General features: G+C 44.1%; 1 protein-coding gene and 1 long non-coding RNA gene across 52 annotated transcripts in view; one reads left to right on the forward strand and one right to left on the reverse strand.

Annotated features, from left to right (window-relative positions):
- Positions 1–27,825, reverse strand: part of LOC106602685 (butyrophilin subfamily 2 member A1) — a 112,687-nt gene that overhangs the window by 62,351 nt on the left and 22,511 nt on the right. The gene's annotated exons all lie outside the window — the stretch shown is intronic.
- LOC123742433 (uncharacterized) lies at positions 11,328–21,258 on the forward strand. Of its 3 annotated transcripts, XR_006769578.1 has the most exons (4): positions 11,400–11,827; positions 12,034–12,191; positions 20,170–20,409; positions 20,694–21,258. It is a non-coding gene; the product is annotated as an uncharacterized lncRNA (long non-coding RNA). The 3 variants fall into 3 exon arrangements; XR_006769577.1 differs by lacking the exon at positions 11,400–11,827 and adding an exon at positions 11,328–11,373 and having other exon boundaries at positions 20,170–21,258; XR_006769576.1 differs by having other exon boundaries at positions 20,170–21,258.

Here is a 27,825-nt window from a genome sequence, read left to right on the forward strand (position 1 = left end):
AATTAACAATGTAAACACTGTAAACTATACAATTTAGAGGGTAATGCATTTTTCCCCCCAGTATAACTTTACCTTTCAGATGAACTTCTTTACCAGATGCTATGTGTTCGGTAGGAGTCTTCACTGTGTTTTCTGCTTCTAACAGAACACATTTTGGTCATTATATTGCAAATCATTGTCAAACATATTTTATTGATACAAACTAGGCAACTACATCAGTATCAAAGTTAAAATAATGCATTATATAAGACTACCGAATGGAAAAAGTGAAGGTTATTGTAAAAAGGTGAATGTGGAACTGGGACAGTCAAAGCAAATTACGCTAATAACGAAGGTAATACATTTTTTATCCTATTACTTTTCCTTCAAGATTCACTTCTTTTCCAGCTGCTCTCTGTACGGTAGGTGTCGGCACTGTGTATTCTGCCACTAACGGAGCACATTTAGGTAATATTTAAATTAATCAGGTTACTACATTATCAAAGTTATATTATATCATATACAGTATATCATGAGTGAACATTACCTTCAATTAGGTTTTTTGTCTCTGTTGAATGGAAAAGGTGAAAGTTATTGTAAAAAGGTGAATTGTGGAACAGGGACAGTCCAACCCTATTGAGATATCTGCATATCAGGCTTCGTGTCAATGGAATGGTTTTCTAAAAAATAAGTTAGTTGCATGTATATTATGATAGCCTTTCACCCAGAGATCAAAATGAAACAATTACCTGCTGGCCTCTGTCCCAGCTCAGTTTGATCTGAAATATAGAGACACAATTGTCATTGTTATGTCATAACTCATATTTCATTCTTAGTTTATTTATCAGATGAAATACACTACCTGAACGGTTTCTGGACTTTCGGGATGAAGACCACATGGACCCTAAAAGACAAAAAAAAAAAATATTGTTTTGATATTTTATGGACAAAATCTTTTATGACACATTTCTCTATAGGTTCATTATTACTGTTATATCTTGCTCTTATAATTAAATCACAAACACTAATATGACTGAATTCCAGATACCTCTTCGTTTCCACAGGATGACAGAGCACAGAGCACAGATGATGACCAGAGACAGGATCAACAGGACCAGAGTCACAATGAAGGCTTCTTTAGAGACTCCTGCACACAGAGACTCAACATGGATCAAATGACTCTAAAGCTCTCAAGACATGACATCATCAGAACATCATCACAGTGAAATTAATTAGCAAAAGAAATCTGTAGACACCTTTTCAACATGTTCCTCCTCCTCTAAACTAGTGTCTGTGGGATGGGGGAGAGAGGGATCTGATCGTGGGTAGGATGTTTGTGTAGGAGACTAACTCACCAGGTACAGCTGTAGGACCTGTGTATATATGTGGCAGAATCCTGCCCTCTCTCTTCATCTCCTCAGACAGAGAGACTGTACAGGCGAGCCAATCGGAGTATGAGGGAGCGTAGAGCAGCCAACTACTGACACTCACCAAGCCCTGGGGATCTGATACAGAAAGATGGGGAGGGGAAATCAAAATATGCACATTGACTTTGTTAGGTTCTAAATATCAGAGTAAAATTGACGGACTCTATAAAAGCTCCAACCAAGTTTATTCACCCCAAAGGATTGAACAGCTGAACAGACAAAAACATATTTCCACCAGTGGTAATATATATACCAAATCAAATCAAAGTTTATTTGTCACGTGCGCCGAATACAATAGGTGTAGACCTTACAGTGAAATGCTTACTTACAGGCTCTAACCAATAGTGCAAAAAAGGTATTAGGTGAACAATACGTAAGTAAAGAAATAAAACAACAGTAAAAAGACAGGCTATATTGCCTTTATAAGTTCCTTTCCGGAGGATGGCTCACCTCTCACAGTTCTGGGTGACTTTAACCTCCCCACGTCTACCTTTGACTCATTCCTCTCTGCCTCCTTCTTTCCACTCCTCTCCTCTTTTGACCTCACCCTCTCACCTTCCCCCCCTACTCACAAGGCAGGCAATACGCTTGACCTCATCGTTACTAGATGCTGTTCTTCCACTAATCTCATTGCAACTCCCCTCCAAGTCTCCAACCACTACCTTGTATCCTTTTCCCTCTCGCTCTCATCCAACACTTCTCACTCTGCCCCTACTAAGATGGTATTGCGCCGTCCCAACCTTCGCTCTCTCTCTCCCGCTACTCTCTCCTCTTCCATCCTATCATCTCTTCCCTCTGCTCAAACCTTCTCCAACCTATCTCCTGATTCTGCCTCCTCAACCCTCCTCTCCTCCCTTTCTGCATCCTTTGATTCTCTATGTCCCCTATCCTCCAGGCCGACTCGGTCCTCCCCTCCTGCTCCGTGGCTCGACGACTCACTACGAGCTCACAGAACAAGGCTCCGGGCAGCCGAGCGGAAATGGAGGAAAACTCGCCTCCCTGCGGACCTGGCATCCTTTCACTCCCTCCTCTCTACATTTTCCTCTTCTGTCTCTGCTGCTAAAACCACTTTCTACCACTCTAAATTCCAAGCATCTGCCTCTAACCCTAGGAAGCTCTTTGCCACCTTCTCCTCCCTCCTGAATCCTCCTCCCCCCCCCCTCCTCCCTCTCTGCGGATGACTTCGTCAACCATTTTGAAAAGAAGGTCGACGACATCCGATCCTCGTTTGCTAAGTCAAACGACACCGCTGGTCCTGCTCACACTTCCCTACCCTGTGCTTTGACCTCTTTCTCCCCTCTCTCTCCAGAAGAAATCTCGCGTCTTGTGACGGCCGGCCGCCCAACAACCTGCCCGCTTGACCCTATCCCCTCCTCTCTTCTCCAGACCATTTCCGGAGACCTTCTCCCTTACCTCACCTCGCTCATCAACTCATCCTTGACCGCTGGCTACGTCCCTTCCGTCTTCAAGAGAGCGAGAGTTGCACCCCTTCTGAAAAAACCTACACTCGATCCCTCCGATGTCAACAACTACAGACCAGTATCCCTTCTTTCTTTTCTCTCCAAAACTCTTGAACGTGCCGTCCTTGGCCAGCTCTCCTGCTATCTCTCTCAGAATGACCTTCTTGATCCAAATCAGTCAGGTTTCAAGACTGGTCATTCAACTGAGACTGCTCTTCTCTGTGTCACGGAGGCTCTCCGCACTGCTAAAGCTAACTCTCTCTCCTCTGCTCTCATCCTTCTAGACCTTTCTGCTGCCTTTGATACTGTGAACCATCAGATCCTCCTCTCCACCCTCTCCGAGTTGGGCATCTCCGGCGCGGCCCACGCTTGGATTGCGTCCTACCTGACAGGTCGCTCCTACCAGGTGGCGTGGCGAGAATCTGTCTCCGCACCACGTGCTCTCGCCACTGGTGTCCCCCAGGGCTCTGTTCTAGGCCCTCTCCTATTCTCGCTATACACCAAGTCACTTGGCTCTGTCATATCCTCACATGGTCTCTCCTATCATTGCTATGCAGACGACACACAATTAATCTTCTCCTTTCCCCCTTCTGATAACCAGGTGGCGAATCGCATCTCTGGATGTCTGGCAGACATATCAGTGTGGATGACGGATCACCACCTCAAGCTGAACCTCGGCAAGACGGAGCTGCTCTTCCTCCCGGGGAAGGACTGCCCGTTCCATGATCTCGCCATCACGGTTGAACACTCCTCCCAGAGTGCTAAGAACCTTGGCATGACCCTGGACAACACTCTGTCGTTCTCCACTAACATCAAGGCGGTGACCCGATCCTGTAGGTTCATGCTCTACAACATTCGCAGAGTACGACCCTGCCTCACACAGGAAGCGGCGCAGGTCCTAATCCAGGCACTTGTCATCTCCCGGCTGGATTACTGCAACTCGCTGTTGGCTGGGCTCCCTGCCTGTGCCATTAAACCCCTACAACTCATCTAGAATGCCGCAGCCCGTCTGGTGTTCAACCTTCCCAAGTTCTCTCATGTCACCCCGCTCCTCTGCTCTCTCCACTGGCTTCCAGTTGAAGCTCGCATCCGCTACAAGACCATGGTGCTTGCCTACGGAGCTGTGAGGTGAACGGCACATCCGTACCTTCAGGCTCTGATCAGGCCCTACACCCAAACAAGGGCACTGCGTTCATCCACCTCTGGCCTGCTCGCCTCCCTACTTCTGAGGAAGCACAGTTCCCGCTCAGCCCAGTCAAAACTGTTCGCTGCCCTGGCACCCCAATGGTGGAACAAGCTCCCTCATGACGCCAGGACAGCGGAGTCAATTACCACCTTCCGGAGACACCTGAAACCCCACCTCTTTAAGGAATACCTAGGATAGGATAAAGTAATCCTTCTAACCCCCCCCCCTAAAAGATTTAGATGCACTATTGTAAAGTGATTGTTCCACTAGATATCATAAGGTGAATGCACCAATTTGTAAGTCGCTCTGGATAAGAGCGTCTGCTAAATGACTTAAATGTAAATGTAATATACAGTAGCGAGGCTACATACAGACACCGGTTAGTCAGACTGATTGAGGTAGTATGTACATGTAGATTTGGTTAAAGTTACTATGCATATATGATGAACAGAGAATAGCAGTAGAGTAAAAGAGGGGTTGGCGGGTGGCGGGACACAATGCAGATAGCCCGGTTAGCCAATGTCGGCCCAATTGAGGTAGTATGTACATGAATGTATAGTTAAAGTGACTATGCATATATGATAAACAGAGAGTAGCAGCAGTGAAAAAGAGGGCTTGGGGGGGGATTGGGGTGGGGCACACAATGCTAATAGTCCGGGTAGCCATTTGATTACCTGTTCAGGAGTCTTATGGCTTGGGGGTAAAAACTGTTGATAAGCCTTTTTGTCCAAGACTTGGCAGTCCGGTACCGCTTGCCATGCGGTAGTAGAGACAACAGTCTATGACTGGGGTGGCTGGGGTCTTTGACAATTTTTAGGGCCTTCCTCTGACACCGCCTGGTGTAGAGGTCCTGGATGGCAGGCAGCTTAGCCCCAGTGATGTACTGGGCCGTATGCACTACCCTCTGTAGTGCCTTGCGGTCAGAGGCCGAGCAATTGCCATACCAGGCAGTGATGCAACCAGTCAGGATGCTCTCGATCTTGCAGCTGTAGAACCTTTTGAGGATCTCAGGACCTATGCCAAATCTTTTTAGTTTCCTGAGGGGGAATAGGCTTTGTCGTGCCCTCTTCACGACTGTCTTGGTGTATTTGGACCATTCTAGTTTGTTGTTGTTGTGGACACCAAGGAACTTGAAGCTCTCAACCTGCTCTACTACGTCGATGAGAATGGGGGCGTGCTCGGTCCTCCTTTTCCTGTAGTCCACAATCATCTCCTTAGTTTTGGTTACGTTGAGGGATAGGTAGTTATTCTGGCACCACCCGGCCAGGTCTCTGACCTCCTCCCTATAGGCTGTCTCGTCATTGTCGTTGATCAGGCCTACCACTGTTGTGTCGTCTGCAAACTTAATGATGGTGTTGGAGTCGTGCCTGCCCATGCAGTCGTGGGTGAACAGGGAGTACAGGAGGGGACTGAACACGCACCCTTGGGGAGCTACAGTGTTGAGGATCAACGTGGCAGATGTGTTGCTACCTACCCTCACCACCTGGGGGCGGCCCGTCAGGAAGTCCATGATCCAGTTGCAGAGGGAGGTGTTTAGTCCCAGGATCCTTAGCTTAGTAATGAGCTTTGAGGGGACTATGGTGTTGAACGCTGAGCTGTAGTCAATGAATAGCATTCTCATATAAGTGTTCCTTTTGTCCAGGTGGGAAAGGGCAGTGTGGAGTGCAATACAGATTGCATCATCTGTGGATCTGTTTGGGCGGTATGCAAATTTGGGTGGAGTCTCCTCTCTAAACACAAAATTTTTATTGCTAGGCAGGAAGTTAAGGGATACGGGCAATAAACTGTTCCTTCTCCCTTAATGTGACCTGATCTGACCTCGACCCCCTTCCTCACTAATCCACCGCTCTCCACCCTTATCAGCGCCTGCCAACATCTGATCGTCTTCCCTGCACTCAGTACATTCCAAGCTTAACAACATCCACCATTTTGGGGCGGCAGGTAGCCTAGTGGTTAGAGCATTGGGCCAGTAAACGAAAGGTTGCTATATCAAATCCCTGAGCTGACAAGGTAAAAATGTGTCGTTCTGCCCCTGAACAATGCAGTTAACCCACTGTTCCTAGGCCGTCAATGTAAATATGAATTTGTTCTTAACTGACTTGCCTAGTAAAATAAAATAAAAACATTAAAATACATTCCTCCTACAGATAACCATTAACTTCTGGTGTAGACCCTAGACTACGGCTCCCCTCATTTCTCTAGCATGATTATTAATATTCAAAGTTTAGAAATCCGAACCCATCAACTTACACAAAGTAATGTAACTGAAAATACACCACAACCCAGGTCAGATTTTTAACCCAAACCACAGGTACCAGAACATTTGTGTCAGCAGAGCAGAGACGGTGTGAGGAAGTACCAAAATGTAATTACCAGAAGTGTTGAGCACTTCTTGTTCATTTCTGATCTCTGTCCCATCTTTGTTTCTCCAGGTGAGTTTAGGTTGTGGTGACCAGTCCGCTGATGAACAGGTAACGTTCACCTGGCCTCCTCCTCCTCTTGCTTCAGCTACAGAGAGAACTGGTTCACTACCTGTTACTAATGGACAGATAAGGGGGGACAAGCCACAACTATTAGTACACAGATTGAATGACAGAATCATTTGGAAGAATGCAAGATAAAGTCAGCAAAAAAAGAAACGTCCTATCACGGTCAACTGCGTTCATTTTCAGCAAACTTAACATGTGTAAATATTTGTATGAACATATCAAGATTCAACAACTGAGACATGAACTGAACAAGTTCCACAGACATGTGACTAACAGAAATGGAATAATGTGTCCCTGAACAAAGGGGGGGGGGCAGTATCTGGTGTGGCCACCAGCTCCATTAAGTATTGCAGTGCATCTCCTCCTCGTGGACTGCACCAGATTTGCCAGTTCTTGCTGTGAGATGTTACCCCACTGTTCCACCAAGGCACCTGCAAGTTCCCAGATATTTCTGAGGGGAATGGCCCTAGACCTCACCCTCTGAACCAACAGGTCCCAGACATGCTCAATGGGATTGAGATCCGGGCTCTTTGCTGGCCATGGCAGAACACTGACATTCCTGTCTTGCAGGAAATCACGCACAGAACGAGCAGTATAGCTGGTGGCATTGTCATGCTGGAGGGTTATGTCAGGAGGAGCCTGCAGGAAGGCTACCACATGAGGGAGGAGGATGTCTTCCCTGTAACGCACAGCGTTGAGATTGCCTGCAATGACAACAAGCTCAGTCCGATGATGCTGTGACACACCGCCCCAGACTATGACGGACCCTCCACCTCCAAATCGATCCCGCTCCAGAGTACAGGCCTCGGTGTAACGCTCATTCCTTCGACGATAAAAGTGAATCCGGCCATCAACCCTGGTGAGACAAAACCATGACTAGTCAGTGAAGAGCACTTTTGCCAGTCCTGTCTGGTCCAGCGACGGTGGGTTGTGCCCACAGGCGACGTTGTTGCCGGTGATGTCTGGTGAGAACCTGCCTTACACCAGGCCTACAAGCCCTGTCCAGCCTCACTCAGCCTATTGCGGACATTCTGGGCACTGATGGAGGGACTGTGCATTCCTGGTGTAACTCAGGCAGTTGTTGTTGCCATCCTGTACCTGTCCCGCAGGTGTGATGTTCGGATGTACCAATCCTGTGCAGGTGTTGTTACACTTGGTCTGCCACTGTGAGGATGATCAGCTGTCCGTCTTGTCTCCCCGTAGCGCTGTCTTAGGCGTCTCACAGTACGAACATTGCGATTTATTGCCCTGGCCACATCTGCAGTCCTCATGCCTCCTTGCAGCATGCCTAAGGCACGTTCACGCAGATGAGCAGGGACGCTGGGCATCTTTCTTTTGGTGTTTTTCAGAGTCAGTAAAAAGGCCTCTTTAGTGTCCTAAGTGTTCATAACTGTGACCTTAATTGCCTACCGTCTGTAAGCTGTTAGTGTTTTAACAAATATTCCACAGGTGCATATTCATTCATTGTTTATGGTTCATTAAACACGCTTGGGAAACAGTGTTTAAACCCTTTACAATGAAGATCTGTGAAGTCATTTGTATTTTTACGAATTATCTTTGAAAGACAGGGTCCTTTACAATTTAATGTTAGATGGTTCCTCACTCTGAAAGTAGTCTATTGGCCAGGAAAACCGGTATTCCATGTTTTGGTTTTCTTTTTAACAATCACGACAAACTTCACCTAACTTTAGCCACCACTAGCTAACATTCAATTGGAGTGATAGGGGCATCCATGACATTTTTTAAATGCCAAACAACTCAAATCAACTTTCAGTTATTTAGTTCAAAGTTACTTAAAGGTGGTTTGGCCATTTTTTTTTTTTTACATTACATGGATGCCCCTAATACAGCTGAAGAAATTTGTAGGTTCTGTACTCCTAATGCAATTGTAACAGGTGGGTATAATTGGTGGAACGTTCCAACAGGAATCTGTTGCAAACACTTCGTAAATATCAAGGTTGCAAACAAACAACGCATACAAAGTTGTATAACTGCAGAATAAGATACTGGGTAGGGAGAGGGCAATTTTGTTACGTTTTTCACTCACCACATTTATTCCGAAAAATGTCTGTCCTCACTCTGGTAGCCTTTAGACAAACATTAAGAATAAGCTACGTGGTGAGTTGATGCCTAATCGGCAGCTAGTTAGCTAAGTGAATTGATCATGCTACTTTGTATGTGTTTGTTGGTATCCTTGTTATTTACGAAGTTTTTGGAACAGATTCCTGTTGGAACGTTCCACAGATTAAACCCACCCATTATAAACTGAGAGGTAGCAAATGCAACTGCCATTTTTTTAAACTCTGTGGTACCAAAGACTCCAGGGCCTGTATTCATAAAGTGTCTCATAGTAGGAGTGCTGATCTAGGATTAGGTGCTTCGGGGGTGACACCACAATACACAGTTTCACCATCAATTTCAGAGATAACCCTTACCATTCACTGTGAGGAAGACACTGGCCTTTTCATACCACTGTTTACTGGTGACTTGGCACACATACTCCCCCCTGTCTTCCAGTGTGACTCTCTCCAGTGTCAGGGACACATTCCCTCTTTCCAGCCCCCCAGTTAGAGACACCCTGCCCCTGTACCGTTGGTCCACAGGGGCCTCCTGGATCTTGTGATCTTTGTACAACAGGACAGGACTGTGAAAGTTACTGGAACGATACCAGTCCACCTCCAATGGCTCAGCATTGAAGAGTGGTGAAACTTGACAGAGTAGAGAGACAGAGGAGCCAGACAGGGTCGAGATTGGACCATCAGGGACAGTTAAGGTGAATGTCTCCTGGGCTGGAGAAGGAGAGATGGGGGAGAAAGGGGAGAGAAAGAGATGGTGACTGATTTGTGCTAGACTCCCAGGGCCAGTATCCTGGACACAGATTAAGCATAGTCCTGAACTGGATCTCCATTGAAATTACTTTCTGTGACCAGAAAACTGTTTCCTTTCAGTTACTTATGTAATTAACAGTTTAAACATTCTCACCAGGTTGAGCTGCTGTGATGGGAACTGTGAGAGCAACCAGTATCAGCACCCTCAGACACAACCCTGCATAAAAGATAAAGGACATCAGAATGACATTATCATGATTTAGGTGTTCGGTAGCCTGAGAGAGAGAGAGAAACATTGTAGGTACATACAAAGTATCAAAATACTTGACCAATAAAGTAACAAAAATGTTTATAATGATTATGCCCATGTTGACTCCAATGCTTCCCACAGTTGTATCAAGTTGACTATATGTCCTTTGGGTGGTGGACCATTCTTCATACATACAGGAAACTATTGAGCTTGAAAAACCCAGCAGCGTTGCAGTTCTTGACCCACTTAAACCGGTGCGCCTGGCACCTACTACCATACCCCGTTCAAAGGCACCTAAATATTTTGTCTTGTCCATTCACCCTCTGAATGGCACACACACACACAATCCATGTGTCAATTGTCTCAAGGTGTAAAAATCCTTCTTTAACCCATCTCCTCCACTTAATCTAAACTGATTGAAGTGGATTTAACAAATGACATCAATAAAATAAAATACCTTTCACCTGGATTCACTTGGTCAGTCTGTCATGAAAAGAGCAGATGTTCCTAATGTTTTGTACACTCATGGTCAAATCAGATTCCGCCCCTTTCTCTCAGAAGTGAAGCTATTGGGTTAATTGGCAACCAGGTGAAGGTGATTGAACAGACGGAGCCTGTGAGGCTGAACTTTGGACTTTCAGACATTGGTTTTATCTTTTTACTACTGCTACAGTATATTGATTAACTAGCCACACTAGCACTAGCAACCATTTTAGAAAAGGACACGCACAGTAGTCATTTTAACGGAGTTGAATGGAAGAATATAGAATACATGCCTAATAGTAATAGGCATAATACAACATTACTAGAAATAATACATTTATACAAAATCGAACAAAATGTCCTATTACTATGAAAGGAAAACAACAAATGTAACAAATCCAAATGTAACATTTCTTATAGATGCAATAGACAATAGTGAAGAGTTGGGGGGGTGGGTGAAGAGGTAACTGATAACCTTTCATTTACATTTTAACTAATCTTTTACTGGAGAAGTCATAGAAAATGCATTTGTACCTAAGTGCATGGTGCCTCGATGTCCAACGGTCGTAAACATCAAATGTATCCTCACTTTAGGGATCCTCCGATGATCCTATAGATTCATGACCCTCCAACATACATCCCGTGCATTTCAATTCTACCGTAAGGTGAGAATGCAAATAGAATAGTTAGTTAGCGCGAAAGTCAATTTTCTTTGCCACTCCCTCCCTATATATTTCATTGTCCTTTCACTTTCCCATTTCTTGCAGCAACATGGGTTAATGGTTGACAAAAGGTGACAATCCAGGTCGACACTACGCATCTCAGAAGATTGCTATATCATATTGATGGGATTCCAGAAATGTTAAACACTTATCCAGGTGTTGTGAGATCTGATAATATGTGTAGTGTGACTGTGAAAAAGACGACCTGGAAAGCCATCAAATCGACATGCCCACAAATCATGTAACCACAGGGGAAATAAATCATTGGGGTGTGCCCCATCAAACAATCCCTGTACCTGATTTTTTTTTTTACACTCAAACTCTGAATACCAAATAGACTGTGAAAAAATACACACCAGTGCTGAACAATCTAAATAGATAGAAGGGAAGGCGCCGATAAATAGACAGTTCTGCTCACCTGCCATTGATTTTTTTCAGCCTCATTCAGCCAATGACAACGCGCCACCTTATGAATATACAGTTCATCTTTGCATCAACAGCCACGCCCCTTTCAGCAGGAGAAAGGGCTGAAAATCTTCCCCTAGAAAGGTACATTTCGAAAGCATTCCCCTTGATATTTGTTTTCTATTACATTTTGAATGGCCACTTAGATACTTAAACATATGGAACGCAAATGCATTCTCTAACTTGAACGTTATAGCTATGGACCTTGTTGTGCACAAGTTAGGACACCCGCTAACCAGTTTTGTTTCTTTTCATTTGACTTTATCTGATGCAAGATGTCATCTCGTCGACCTTTTGGTTCGGTAACTAGTTAGCGAGCTACAGTTAGCTAACGTTAGCTTGGCTACCTAGCCAACTAGCTAACGTTAGTTAGTGCAGTCATTTAAAGATAGGCTACGACCAGATGAGGTACTGGCTTACTGTGAAAAGTTGCCCGCTAAACTGATGTAGGTAGAAGAAACAGGCACTGTTGTGACAAATGTTTGAAACCAGCTGGGGTTGTTGGGTTACTCCCTAGCTAAGTCATATGTTTACAAACGTAAGTAATCCACTGACAACATCATGACAGCCTGGTCCAAATCTGTATGAGTTAAACAACATTCCTCAATCATTGTCATGCCAAACCCAATTGGCCATACAAAACATTCAACAATAGCACACAGTGTATTGTGGACCAGGCTAGACTGACAGTATAGTTTAATGAATGTGATACATGAACATAAGACCACGACTTTCTCTTCCTAGCTCTCAGGGGCCCAGCCCACCAGTAAAGCTGTATAAACACCGGGTCGACGGGACAGACGGCAGCGACGCGTCGTCGTACGGGGAGGTCCGCAGTGACATCACGATGAGCTACAAACCCATCGCCCCTGCCCCGTCCGGCTCCAACCACACCCCGCCAGGTTTCTGCCAACTGTCAATCAGTTATTTTGTAACCACGATCATTTCTATTTCTATAGATGCACCCTCTACACTACCCATCTTTGGTTTGGTCTCCACCCAACTTTCTGAACTCTCTACTCTACCACAGTGCAGTGGATTCCATTCAATAGATAAGACTTGTGGTCCTATCCCTGCACCTGCCCAGAGACTAGTCCAGGGAACACACTGCACGTCAACCGCAAGTCTGAGTGTCATATAAACTCAGCAAAAAAAGAAACGTCCCTTTTTCAGGACCCTGTCTTTCAAAGATAATTCGTAAAAAAACAAATAACTTAACAGATCTTTATTGTAAAGGGTTTAAACACTGTTTCCCATGCGTGTTCAATAAACCATAAATAATTAATGAACATGCACCTGTGGAACGGTCGTTAAAACTTCTTATGGCTTGGGGGCGCTATTTTCACGTCCGGATGAAAAGTGTGTCCAATATAAACTGCCTGCTACTCAGGCCCAGAAGCTAGGATATGCAAATAATTGGTAGATTATGATCGAAACACTCCAAAGTTTCTAAAACTGTTTGAATAATGTTTGAATAATGTCTGTGAGTATAACAGAACTGATTTGGCAGGTGAAACCCCGAGCACAATCCATCCAGGGAATTGTTTTTGAGGTCAATCTGTTTTCCATTGGTTTTCTATGGTAAGCCCGTTTTAATAGAAATATGCTTGCAGTTCCTATAGCTTCCACTAGATGTCAACAGTCTTTAGAAATCGTTTGATGTTTTTCTTTAGAGAAATGAAGAAGTACGGCAGTTCAGAACGAGGGTCCAGCCTAGGGCTCTCTGTTTTGAGGCACGCGACCTGGAACGTTCTTTCTTTGTTTTCCTCCGGTATTGAAGACAATTTATCAAGTCTTAAATTTTATCGATTATTTACGTTAAAAAATACCTAAAGTTGTATTAGCAAAGTTGTTTGAAATGTTTGGATCAAGATTACAGGTAACTTCTAAGATATTTTGTAGTCATGTTGCGCGAGTTGGAACCGGTGTTTTTTTTAAATCAAACGCGCCAAATAAATTGACATTTTGGAGATATAACGACGGAATTAATCGAACAAAAGGACCATTTGTGATGTTTATGGGACATATTGGAGTGCCAACAGAAGAAATTCTTCAAAGGTTAGGCATGAATTAAATGGTTATTTCTGACTTTTGTGTTGCGCCTGGAGGGTTGAAATCTGATTTTCATGTGTTGGTATGCTGGGCGCTGTCCTCAGATTATCGCATGGTTTGCTTTCGCCGTAAAGCCTTTTTGAAATCTGACATGGTGGCTAGATTAACAAGAAGTTTAGCTTTCATTTGGTGTATTGCACTTGTGAATGTATGAAAGTTTCATATTAAAAAAAAAAAAAAATGAATTTGGCGCTCTGCCATTAAACCGGATGTTGTCAAATTGATCCAGTTAACCTGTTTAGGATAGGGGGCAGTATTTTCACGGCCGGATAAAAAACATATGTGATTTAATCTGTTTATTACTCCTGCCCAGAAACTAGAATATGCATATAATTGTTTGATTTGGATAGAAAATACCCTAAAGTTTCTAAAACTGTTTGAATGGTGTCTGTGAGTATAACAGAACTCATATGGCAGGCCAAAACCTGAGAAGATTCTAAACAGGAAGTGCCCTCTCTGACCATTTCTTGGCCTTCTATAGCCTCTTTATCGAAAACAGAGGATCTCTGCTGTAACGTGACATTTTCTAAGACTCCCATAGGCTCTCAGAAGGCGCCAGAACGGGGAATGATGACTCTGCAGTCCCTGGCTGAAAAACAGTAGCGCATTTGGATAGTGGTCGATCTGAGAACAATGAAACGGGCGTGCACGTGAAGAGTCCATTTTACATTTTCAGTCTTTGAACGAAAACGACGTCTCCCGGTCGGAATATTATCGCTATTTCACGAGAAAAATCGCATAAAAATTGATTTTAAACAGCGTTTGACATGCTTCGAAGTACGGTAATGGAATATTTTGAATTTTTTTGTCACAAAACGCTCCGGCCGGCGCGTCACCCTTCGGATAGTGTCTTGAACGCAAGAACAAAACGCCGCTATTTGGATATAACTATGGATTATTTGGGACCAAAACATTGGGTGTAAACTAGAAGTCCTGGGAGTGCATTCTGACGAAGAACAGCAAAGGTAATCCAATTTTTCTTATAGTAAATCTGAGTTTGGTGAGTGCCAAACTTGGTGGGTGTCAAAATAGCTAGCCATGATGGCCGGGTTATCTACACAGAATATTGCAAAATGTGCTTTCACCGAAAAGCTATTTTAAAATCGGACATAGCGATTGCATAAAGGAGTTCTGTATCTATAATTCTTAAAATAATTATGTTTTTTGTGAACGTTTATCGTGAGTAATTTAGTAAATTGTTAGTAAATTCCCCGGAAGTTTGCGGGGGGTATGCTAGTTCTGAACGTCACATGCTAATGTAAAAAGCTGTTTTTTTTATATAAATATGAACTTGATTGAACAAAACATGCATGTATTGTATAACATAATGTCCTAGGAATGTCATCTGATGAAGATCATCAAAGATTAGTGCTGCATTTAGCTGTGGTTTTGGTTTTTGTGACATTATATGCTAGCTTGAAAAATGGGTGTGTGATTATTTCTGGCTGGGTACTCTCCTGACATAATCTAATGTTTTTGCTTTCGTTGTAATGCCTTTTTGAAATCGGACAATGTGGTTAGATAAAGGAGAGTCTTGTCTTTAAAATGGTGTAAAATAGTCTTATGTTTGAAAAATGGAAGTTTTCGGATATTCGAGGAATTTGTAATTCGCGCCACGCCCTATCATTGGATATTGGAGCGGTGATCCGCTAGCGGAACATCTAGATGTAAGAGGTTAACGGGATTTGAGCCATAAGAAGTTTTAAAACACTAACAGCTTACAGACTGTAGGCAATTAAGGTCACAGTTATGAAAACTTAGGACACTAAAGAGGTCTTTCTACTGACTCTGAAAAACACCAAAAGAAAGATGCCCAGAGTCCCTGCTCATCTGCATGAACGTGCCTTAGTCATGCTGCAAGAAGGCATGAGGACTGCAGATGTGGCCAGGGCAATAAATTGCAATGTCTGTACTGTGACATGCCTAAGACTGAGTTATACAGGCCAGTAATGTGAGACGCCTAAGACGCCTAACATCACACCCGCGGGACAGGTACAGGATGGCAACAACAACTGCCTGAGTTACACCAGGAACGCACAATCCCTCCATCATTGCTCAGACTGTCTGCAATAGGCTGAGAGAGGCTGGACTGAGGGCTTGTAGGCCTGTTGGAAGACAGGTCCTCACCAGACATCACCGGCAACAACGTTGCCTATGGGCACAAATCTACCATCGCTGGACCAGACAGGACTGGCAAAAAGTGCTCTTCACTGACGTGTCGCGGTTTTGTCTCACCAGGGGTGATGGTCGGATTCGTATTTATCATCAAAGGAATGATCGTTATACCGAGGCCTGTACTCTGGAGCAGGATCGATTTGGAGGTGGAGGGTCCGTCATGGTCTGGGGCGGTGTGTCACAGCATCATCGGACTGAACTTGTTGTCATTGCAGGCAATCTCAACGCTGTGCATTACAGGGAAGACATCCTCCTCCCTCATGTGGTACTGTCACAAGTTTTTTTTTTTTATCCCAATGTTCTAACTGAACTATTTTAGAGCTTTGACCAATTCCCCCGAGGTTGTAAATCTCAGGTTAATGAAGAATTAGACAAAGTCTCAGATTCTGCAATAGGTTAGTTCTTTACTCAGAGAGCTCTGCCCTCTCAAGTTCAAAGCCCATCCTTTATACACACATACACGTTCCTGTCATAGGCTACTCCCTGCTCAGATAGTCTGTATTTTTCCACTATACTAACACATCTCATTATTTTCTGCAAGCCTAGCCATTTCTAACAGTTACTCCCCTACCTAGGTTGGGGAGGCCTCTTTCCTGTTATTGGTTTCAGAGTTATCACAAGGTCGTATGTAGACAGTTCAGTTGTCCTTTGATGTCTCAACTATACATTTCTCTTATTGCTAAATAGTAACAATATTTTAGTCTTAACTTGTCTTACACACATTAAATCAAATCAAATGTATTGATATAGCCCTTCGTACATCAGCTGATATCTCAAAGTGCTGTACAGAAACCCAGCCTAAAACCCCAAACAGCAAGCAATGCATGTGAAAGAAGCACGGTGGCTAGGAAAAACTCCCTAGGAAAAACTCCCTAGAAAGGCCAAAAACATAGGAAGAAACCTAGAGAGGAACCAGGCTATGAGGGGTGGCCAGTCCTCTTCTGGCTGTGCAGGGTGGATATTATAACAGAACATGGTCAAGATGTTAAAATGTTCATAAATGACCAGCATGGTCAAATAATAATAATCATAGTAGTTGTCGAGGGTGCAACAAGCACGTCCGGTGAACAGGTCAGGGTTCCATAGCCGCAGGCAGAACAGTTGAAACTGGAGCAGCAGCACGGCCAGGTGGACTGGGGACAGCAAGGAGTCATCATACCAGGTAGTCCTGAGGCATGGTCCTAGGGCTCAGGTCCTCCGAGAGAAAGACAGAAAGAGAGAGAGAGAATTAGAGAGAGCATATTTAAATTCACACAGGACACCGGATAAGACAAGAGAATACTCCAGATGTAACAGACTGACCCTAGCCCCCCGACACATAAACTACTGCAGCATAAATACTGGAGGCTGAGACAGGAGGGATCAGAAGACACTGTGGCCCCATCCGATGATACCCCCGGACAGGGCCAAACAGGCAGGATATAACCCCACCCACTTTGCCAAAGCACAGCCCCCACACCACTAGAGGGATGTCTCCAACCACCAACTTACCGTCCTAAGACAAGGCCGAGTATAGCCCACAACGATCTCCACCATGGCACAACCCAAGGGGGGGCGCCAACCCAGACAGGAAGAGCACGTCAGTGACTCAACCCACTCAAGTGACGCACCCCTCCCATGGACGGCATGGAAGAACATCAGTAAGCCAGTGACTCAGCCCCTGTAAAAGGGTTAGAGGCAGAGAATCCCAGTGGAAAGAGGGGAACCGGCAAGGCAGAGACAGCAAGGGCGGTTCGTTGCTCCAGCCTTTCCGTTCACCTTCACACTCCTGGGCCAGACTATACTTAATCATAGGACCTACTGAAGAGATAAGTCTTCAGTAAAGACTTAAAGGTTGAGACTGAGTCTGCGTCTCTCACATTGGTAGGCAGACCATTCCATAAAAATGGAGCTCTATAGGAGAAAGCCCTACCTCCAGCCGTTTGCTTAGAAATTCTAGGGACAATTAGGAGGCCTGCGTCTTGTGACCGTAGCGTACGTGTAGGTATGTACGGCAGGACCAAATCGGAAAGATAGGTAGGAGCAAGCCCATGTAATGCTTTGTCGGTTAGCAGTAAAACCTTGAAATCAGCCCTTGCCTTAACAGGAAGCCAGTGTAGGGAGGCTAGCACTGATCAAATTTTTTGGTTCTAGTCAGGATTCTAGCAGCCGTATTTAGCACTAACTGAAGTTTGTTTAGTGCTTTATCCGGGTAGCCGGAAAGTAGAGCATTGCAGTAGTCCAGCCTAGAAGTAACAAAAGCATGGATTAATTTTTCTGCGTCATTTTTGGACAGAAAGTTTCTGATTTTTGCAATGTTACGTAGATGGAAAAAAGCTGTCCTTGAAACAGTCTTGATATGTTCTTCAAAAGAGAGATCAGGGTCCAGAGTAACGCCGAGGTCCTTCACAGTTTTATTTGAGACGACTGTACAACCATCCAGATTAATTGTCAGATTCAACAGAAGATCTCTTTGTTTCTTGGGACCTAGAACAAGCATCTCTGTTTTGTCCGAGATTAAAAGTAGAAAGTTTGCAGCCATCCACTTCTTTATGTCTGAAACACAGGCTTCTAGCGAGGGCAAATTTGGGGCTTCACCATGTTTCATTGAAATGTACAGCTGTGTGTCGTCCGCATAGCAGTGAAATTTAACATTGTTTTCGAATGACATCCCCAAGAGGTAAAATATATAGTGAAAGCAATAGTGGTCCTAAAACGTAACCTTGAGGAACACCGAAATGTACAATTGATTTGTCAGAGGACAAACCATTCACAGAGACAAACTGATATCTTTCCGACAGATAAGATTATAGTCTTATAATTCTAATACATTTCACACAGTTATACAGTTTCAGGGTGGAACACTTTAGTCATTATCTTAAAACATATACATTATTCTATCAGGTACCCTTTCTGCAGGCTCATCCTGATATGACCCTCCAGCATGACAGTGCCACCAGCCATACTGCTCGTTCTGTGCGTGATTACCTGCAAGACAGGAATGTCAGTGTTCTGCCATGGCCAGCAAAGAGCCCGGATCTCAATCCCATTGAGCACGTCTGGGACCTGCTGGATCAGAGGGTGAGGGCTAGGGTCATTCCCCCAGAAATGGCTGGGAACTTGCAAGGTGCCTTGGTGGAAGAGTGGGGTAGCATCTCACTGCATGAACTGGCAAATCTGGTGCAGTCCGTGAGGAGGAGATGCACTGCAGTACTTAATGCAGCTGGTGGACAAACCATACTGACTGTTACTTTAGATTTTTGACCCCCCCCCTTTGTTCAGGGACACATTATTCCTTTTCTGTTAGTCACATGTCTGTGGAACATGTGTTTAGTTTGTCTCAGTTGTTGAATCTTGTTATGTTCATACAAATATTTACACATGTTAAGTTTGCTGAAAATAAACGCAGTTGACAGTGAGAGGACATTTCATTTTTTTGCTGAGTTTATTATGTTAGCGAGTTTAATGTTGTGAAAATCGTGACAGAAAGCAGCATTGTTGAATACTCGTTTCTGATCGGCTAGAAGGGCATTCTACAATGGACAATGCTTAGCTCTATTCCTTTTCTTTTTATCCCAAAAAATGAGAATATGAAGAGTGGTGCTCAGTGTTGTGTGGGATTTGTCCAAAGCACTTTGTATTCAGGACAAGGATTTCATTTCTTTACCACATTTTTTTGAAGTATTACTTTAGTGCCTTATTGCAAACAAGATGTATGTTTTAAAATGTGTATTATGTACAGGCTTTCTTTTCACCCTGTCTTGTGTGTTGTCATTGTGGATCATTTACAATGTTGTTGATCCATCGTCAGTTATCTCCTATCACAGCCATTAAACCCTGTAACTATTTTAAAATCACCATTGGCCTCATGGTGAAATCCCTGAGCGGTTTCCTTCCTCTCCGGAAACTGAGTTAGGAAGGGCGCCTGTATCTTTGTAGTGACTGGGTGTATTGATACACCATCCAAAGTGTAATTAATAGCTTCACTATGCTCAAAGGGATACTCAATGACTGCTTTTTTTACCCATCTACCAATAGGTGCCCTTCTTTGCGAACCATTGGAAAATCTCCCTGTTCTTTGTGCTTGAATCTGTGCTTGAAATTCACTGCTCGACTAAGCGACCATACATATAATTGTATGTGTGGGGTACAGAGATGGTGTAGTGATTTAAAAATCCTTTTATACACTATTATGGCACACAGAGTGAGTCCATGCAACTTATTATGTGACTTATTAAGCACATTTTTACTCCTGAACTTATTTAGGCTTGCCATGACAAAAAATACTTTTTGACTCAAGACATTTTGTATTTTTATTTCATTTGTAAACATTTCTAAAACATAATTCCACTTTGACATTATGGGTTATTGTGTATAGATCAGTGACACAACATCTACATTTAAACCATTTAAAATTCAGGCTATAGTTCAACAAAATGTGCAAAAAGTCAAGGGGTGTGAATACTTTCTGATGGCACTGTAGCTACCCATTCCACATTGTCTACATAAGCATAGTGCAGTCATCAGTCCATTACCATTTACTGTGAGGAAGACACTGGCCTTTTCATACCACTCTGCGTTGCTGACACGGCACACATACTTCCTGTCTTCCAGTGTGACCTTCTCCAGTGTCAGGGACACGTTCCCTCTCTCCAGCCCCCCAGTTAGAGACACCCTGCCCCTGTACCAGGGGTCCACAGGACCATCCTGGATCGTGTGATCTTTGTACAACTTGGCAGGTCGGTTGAAGTCACCGGACCAGTACCAGTGTACCTCCAATCTCTCCGCATTAAAGAGAGGATAGAGAGAGAGCAGTTCCACCGGGTCAAGACCGAAACATGAGGGAACCACAAGGTGAAGACCGCTGGGGTAGGAGGGAGATGTAGTGCTTTTTAAGAGGAAGTGCAAATAATACATTTAAATAGGGCATTATAACACATTGCTTCACAAGGCTTTATAAAGCCTGATCTGAATCCTCTATGACTATGGTTATAGATGTTGATGAGCAGTTATTACTACTTGTGTGGGGCATTGTAATTCATTATGTATAGTTCATAAGGGATACATATGCTTATGGATTATGAAGAGGATAAGTGTAGGAGCTTTTGCAACTAGCAAACAGTTGATATGCTCACCAGGACTTTGAGCTGCCATGAGGACTGTGAGAGCTGCCAGTATCATCAAATTCAGCCACACTCCTGTCGTAAAGATCAGAACATCAATGTGATGACAATATCATCATAACTGCAGGTATTAGAAGAAGTTTAATCTATTGTGTCATTAAACACAGGGTGCAATTTTCAGTATAGTATGTTGCACATCCCTTAATGTGGCCCTGGTCATTTGATTCAATTCCACGTTGTGTCTCAAAGCTAAAACCATTAGGTCATACAACCAATGTGTTGGAACCCTTGAACAAATAGACTGTGTTATACTGAACTTTGGACCTTGGGCTGTTGGATAAGTTTTATCTTATAACTGCTATTATTACTGCTATAAAACATACACAATTGGAGCCATTGTTGAAATATACAGTCGCTAGTGAAAGTCTACACACCCCTTGCAGTCTCCACATTTTCCTGCCTTAAAATTCAATGTAAAAATGGTTGAATTAGATGTTTCCTACCAATCTACACAACCTACTCCACATTTTCAAAGTGAAGAAAATTTTTAGAAAATGTTCCTAATTAATGAAAAATGAAAATGTATTGACACCCAGAGTTAATACTTGGTGGAAGCACTTTAGGCAGCCATTACAGCTGTGAATCATTTTGAATAAGATGTTACTAACCTCACACAACTCTTAGGGCAACACACAGTATATCCATTGTTTTTGTCAAAATTGGACGTTAGGCCAGTAACCCGAAATGTTGCTGGTCCGAATCCTAAGCCGACCAGGTGAAAAATCTATCGATGGGCCCTTGAGCAAGGTACTTAAACCCTAATTTCTCCTGTAAGTTGCTCTGGATAAGGGCATCTACTAAAATGTCAAATGTAATGCTCAAGCTCAGTCAATTTGGTTGGGAATTATTGATGACAGCAATATTCAAACTTTGTCTCTTATTGTCAAGCATTAAGTCAGGAATAACAAAATCTCCAGTCCCTAACGGTGACAAGCATAGCCATAACATGATGCTGCCACCATTGACTCCACATTACTGCCCTGTATAACACAGTGAAAAGGAAGCCTGTGTTTCAAAATCCACTCCAAAGGCCATGTAAACAGTAAAAACCTGACCCTGGGATAGTTGTATTATTCAGCGGGACAATTACACAAATGTTAATGCCAAAGACAGACCATAGTGACTTTCCAAGATGTGTTGATTGTTCCTCAGTGGTCTAATCTCAGTCCTGACTTAAATTTGCTTAGAAATCAATGTTTAAATGTTGCTGTCCATCAATGACTCCCAACGAAATTTACTGAGCTTGAGCAATTTTGACAAAAACAATGGATATATGTTGCCCTAAGAGTTGTGCAGAGCATCATTTTATTCTAAATGATTCACTGCTGTGATGGCTATCAAAGGTGCTTCCACCAAGTATGTATGAAGACATACTCAATCAAGAAGTGTCATGAATACTCAGGGAGAAAAAGGTGTAGATTCACACGCAGAGCGCGGCAGGTGTTTATTTCGCCTTCTCAGAAGACTGGAATCATGTCACAGGCAGGCAATGGTCATACACAGGTAGGCAAACAGGCAGGTGAATCAAAACTAGAACGAGCTAGGAAAAGGCTTAGTAGAGTTATAACGAACAATACCTCACAAAGGCAAAAACAGAATGAACTGAACTAAATAAGGAGCTGATGAGACCAGGTGAGTAACTAACACAGGTGAAATCAATGAACAAAAATGAAAGACAGGGCTACGTTCAAGAACACAAAGAAACAGAACACAAGGTTGACTAAGAAAATAAATACAGATATTACAACATGTTATTGGTTTGAGATTTTTTATTCATTTAGAAATGTTTATATCATTTTCTTTCTCTTTTAAAATGTGGAGTAGGTTGTGTATTGAATTCCTTTTTTAATTTTAAGGCTGCAGAATTTGAATCATTTCACTAGGCATTGTATGTATCCTCCATTGAATCATACTGTCAGAAGGAACTCCAATTTGAGCAGCAGCAGCTGAAAAATGAGCTCCTACAAATATAGAAATTTACATGGTTTTTAGAGTGAAGTACATCGGAAAAAAGCAAAAGAAAACTGCAAGACTGAATAGGAGAAAAAACAAGCAACAAACAAAGAAGATAGGCGTTTTGAAAAATAACTATTTTTCATAAAATTGTAGTTATCTTAGCAAGCTGAATTGTTTACCAGTTGCTAAGCAGTTGCTAGGGACTCTTTTGGAAGAAGCTAGCTAGCTAACGAAGAACAACAAAGAATATCTAGTTAACAGAAGAAAAGAAAGAGAAAATCAGGACAGAAGAAAAAGGATATCAAAGTGAAACAGTTCTCTAAAGACACAGGAGACAATAATACAAGAAACAACACTTCTGTAGCTTGTCAGCTATGTGTCTGTCTATCCCTGTTCTCTCCTCTCTGCACAGGCCATACAAACGCTTCACACCGCGTGGCCGCTGCCACTCTAACCTGGTGGTCCCAGCGCGCACGACCCACGTGGAGTTCCAGGTCTCCGGCAGCCTCTGGAACTGCCGGTCTGCAGCCAACAAGGCTGAGTTCATCTCAGCCTATGCTACCCTCCAGTCCCTAGACTTCCTGGCGCTGACGGAAACATGGATTACCACTGCTACTCCTACTGCTCTCTCTTCGTCTGCCCACGTGTTCTCGCATACCCCTAGAGCATCGAGCCAGCGGGGTGGTGGCACTGGAATCCTCATCTCTCCCAAGTGGACATTCTCTCTTTCTCCCCTGACCCATCTGTCTATCTCCTCATTTGAATTCCATGCTGTCACAGTTACCAGCCCTTTCAAGCTTAACATCCTTATCATTTATCGCCCTCCAGGTTCCCTTGGAGAGTTCATCAATGAGCTTGACGCCTTGATAAGTTCCTTTCCTGAGGATGGCTCACCTCTCACAGTTCTGGGTGACTTTAACCTCCCCACGTCTACCTTTGACTCATTCCTCTCTGCCTCCTTCTTTCCACTCCTCTCCTCTTTTGACCTCACCCTCTCACCTTCCCCCCCTACTCACAAGGCAGGCAATACGCTTGACCTCATCTTTACTAGATGCTGTTCTTCCACTAATCTCATTGCAACTCCCTTCCAAATCTCCGACCACTACCTTGTATCCTTTTCCCTCTTGCTCTCATCCAACACTTCTCACTCTGCCCCTACTCGGATGGTATTGCGCCGTCCCAACCTTCGCTCTCTCTCTCCCGCTACTCTCTCCTCTTCCATCCTATCATCTCTTCCCTCTGCTCAAACCTTCTCCAACCTATCTCCTGATTCTGCCTCCTCAACCCTCCTCTCCTCCCTTTCTGCATCCTTTGATTTTCTCTGTCCCCTATCCTCCAGGCCGGCTCGGTCCTCCCCTCCTGCTCCGTGGCTCGACGACTCACTACGAGCTCACAGAACAAGGCTCCGGGCAGCCGAGCGGAAATGGAGGAAAACTCGCCTCCCTGCGGACCTGGCATCCTTTCACTCACTCCTCTCTACATTCTCCTCTTCTGTCTCTGCTGCTAAAGCCACTTTCTACCACTCTAAATTCCAAGCATCTGCCTCTAACCCTAGGAAGCTCTTTGCTACCTTCTCCTCCCTCCTGAATCCTCCTCCCCCTCCCCCCCTCCTCCCTCTCTGCGGATGACTTCGTCAACCATTTTGAAAAGAAGGTTGACGATATCCGATCCTCGTTTGCTAAGTCAAACGACACCGCTGGTCCTGCTCACACTGCCCTACCCTGTGCTTTGACCTCTTTCTCCCCTCTCTCTCCAGATGAAATCTCGCGTCTTGTGACGGCCGGCCGCCCAACAACCTGCCCACTTGACCCTATCCCCTCCTCTCTTCTCCAGACCATTTCCGGAGACCTTCTCCCCTTCCTCACCTCGCTCATCAACTCATCCTTGACCGCTGGCTACGTCCCTTCCGTCTTCAAGAGAGCGAGAGTTGCACCCCTTCTGAAAAAACCTACACTCGATCCCTCCGATGTCAACAACTACAGACCAGTATCCCTTCTTTCTTTTCTCTCCAAAACTCTTGAACGTGCCGTCCTTGGCCAGCTCTCCTGCTATCTCTCTCAGAATGACCTTCTTGATCCTAATCAGTCAGGTTTCAAGACTGGGCATTCAACTGAGACTGCTCTTCTCTGTGTCACGGAGGCTCTCCGCACTGCTAAAGCTAACTCTCTCTCCTCTGCTCTCATCCTTCTAGACCTATCTGCTGCCTTTGATACTGTGAACCATCAGATCCTCCTCTCCACCCTCTCCGAGTTGGGCATCTCCGGCGCGGCCCACGCTTGGATTGCGTCCTACCTGACAGGTCGCTCCTACCAGGTGGCGTGGCGAGAATCTGTCTCCGCACCATGCGCTCTCACCACTGGTGTCCCCCAGGGCTCTGTTCTAGGCCCTCTCCTATTCTCGCTATACACCAAGTCACTTGGCTCTGTCATATCCTCACATGGTCTCTCCTATCATTGCTATGCAGACGACACACAATTAATCTTCTCCTTTCCCCCTTCTGATAACCAGGCGGCGAATCGCATCTCTGCATGTCTGTCAGACATATCAGTGTGGATGACGGATCACCAGCTCAAGCTGAACCTCGGCAAGACGGAGCTGCTCTTCCTCCCGGGGAAGGACTGCCCGTTCCATGATCTCGCCATCACGGTTGACAACTCCCTTGTGTCCTCCTCCCAGAGTGCTAAGAACCTTGGCGTGATCCTGGACAACACCCTGTCGTTCTCCACTAACATCAAGGCGGTGACCCGATCCTGTAGGTTCATGCTCTACAACATTCGCAGAGTACGACCCTGCCTCACACAGGAAGCGGCGCAGGTCCTAATCCAGGCACTTGTCATCTCCCGTCTGGATTACTGCAACTCGCTGTTGGCTGGGCTCCCTGCCTGTGCCATTAAACCCCTACAACTCATCCAGAACGCCGCAGCCCGTCTGGTGTTCAACCTTCCCAAGTTCTCTCACGTCACCCCGCTCCTCCGCTCTCTCCACTGGCTTCCAGTTGAAGCTCGCATCCGCTACAAGACCATGGTGATTGCCTACGGAGCTGTGAAGGGAACGGCACCTCCATACCTTCAGGCTCTGATCAGGCCCTACACCCAAACAAGGGCACTGCGTTCATCCACCACTGGCCTGCTGGCCCCCCTACCTCTGAGGAAGCACAGTTCCCGCTCAGCCCAGTCAAAACTGTTCGCTGCTCTGGCACCCCCATGGTGGAACAAGCTCCCTCACGACGCCAGGACAGCGGAGTCAATCACCACCTTCCGGAGACACCTGAAACCCCACCTCTTTAAGGAATACCTAGGATAGGATAAAGTAATCCTTCTAACCCCCCCCCTTAAAAGATTTAGATGCACTATTGTAAAGTGGTTGTTCCACTGGATATCATAAGGTGAATGCACCATTTTGTAAGTCGCTCTGGATAAGAGCGTCTGCTAAATGACTTAAATGTAAATGTAAATGTAAGTACATTTTTTGTATTAGTATTATTTTTGCATTTAACTCAGACAAACAATGGAATATCAAATCATGTTCATCTACATTGACATTTTAGTCTTTTATCAGATGCTTTTATCCAGAGCGACTTATTGTTAGCGCATTCATCTTAAAGGAGTAGTTCACTATTTTACAACTTGATGTTAGATGGTTCCTTTTCCTGAAAGTAGTCTATGGACCAGGAGAAACTGCAATCCATGGTTGTTTTCTTTACATAACCATTACAAATTTCTGCTAACTTTAATCACAGCTAGCTAACAATCAATGCAAGTGATGGAAAACTGAAAAATATACATGTACTTCTTAGATCATACTAGCTAAGGACAGGTCTCCATTCTAAAGCCGGTAGACATGCATGTTGGTTAAAAGCAGTCTTGATTTTTGAATTTTGTCATTGTATTGAGTAATCCGATCATCTGTTGTTTTTCAAATAGTTTTACAAAACATAACTATTTCATGTAATTGATCAAAATTACGTCAATAACAAATTCAAAACCGTCGAGGCTATACTTTGCTTGTATTAGCCAACAGGCAAATGTGTATGACCTTTATAAAGGAGAGCTGTCCTTAGTGCACAACCAGCATATGTTCTCCATCTGATTGGGACATGCTGCTGTCCAATGCACGCGGTACAGTGCACTAACTAGACCACAAGGAGGTGTAGCATTGGAATCTGAAACCAAAGCTGTATTGTGGCAGCTGACAGGACACCATGGTAAATGGAAAATATTTAGCTGTCAGTCTTGTACTCTTGATATTAATTTATTTAAGCATATTACATTTTTTAACAGGAGGACATCATTATCTAAATACCTTTCAACAGAATTAAAGAATATGATACTGCTAGCTTTTATTACAGTTGAATTACAGTGTACATCAATAATCTCACTACAAGTAACAACAAGTTGAACAATTGTAGTGGTTTTGAATACCCTTGTGCCTCAGACGACAAACCATATACACCTGGGAATCACTGAATAACACTCATGTCAAAAACTATATCTCTGACCACGTGTTCCTGTCTTTAACATGTCTGTTCTATTGATGAGCAGTATTGTTGGACATGTGACATGTTTTAACCCGCGTCTCTTAGTTTTCATCCAATATTGTTATTGGGTGTGGGTCATGTTGTCCAGGACTGGGCTGAACACGCTGCTGCTGCTCTCTGTTTATCATATATGCATAGTCACTTTAACTATACATTCATGTACATACTACCTCAATTGGCCCGACCAACCAGTGCTCCCGCACATTGGCTAACCGAGCTATCTGCATTGTGTCCTGCCACCCACCACCTGCCAACCACTCTTTACGCTACCGTTACTCTCTGTTCATCATATATGCATAGTCACTTTAACCATATCTACATGTACATACTACCTCAATCAGCCTGACTAGCCGGTGTCTGTATGTAGCCTCGCTACTTTTTTTCACTGTCTTTTTACTGTTGTTTTATTTCTTTACTTACCTATTGTTCACCTAATACCTTTTTTTGCACTATTGGTTAGAGCCTGTAAGTAAGCATTTCACTGTAAAGTCTACACCTGTTGTATTCGGCGCACGTGACAAATAAACTTTGATTTGGGGTCACCACATTCCAAAAAGTGTAGATATGTGACTGTATCAACATTATAAAACGACA

The sequence above is a fragment of the Salmo salar genome, chromosome ssa04 (genome assembly GCF_905237065.1).
Source record: "Salmo salar chromosome ssa04, Ssal_v3.1, whole genome shotgun sequence".
In the NCBI taxonomy this organism is placed as follows: domain Eukaryota; kingdom Metazoa; phylum Chordata; class Actinopteri; order Salmoniformes; family Salmonidae; genus Salmo; species Salmo salar.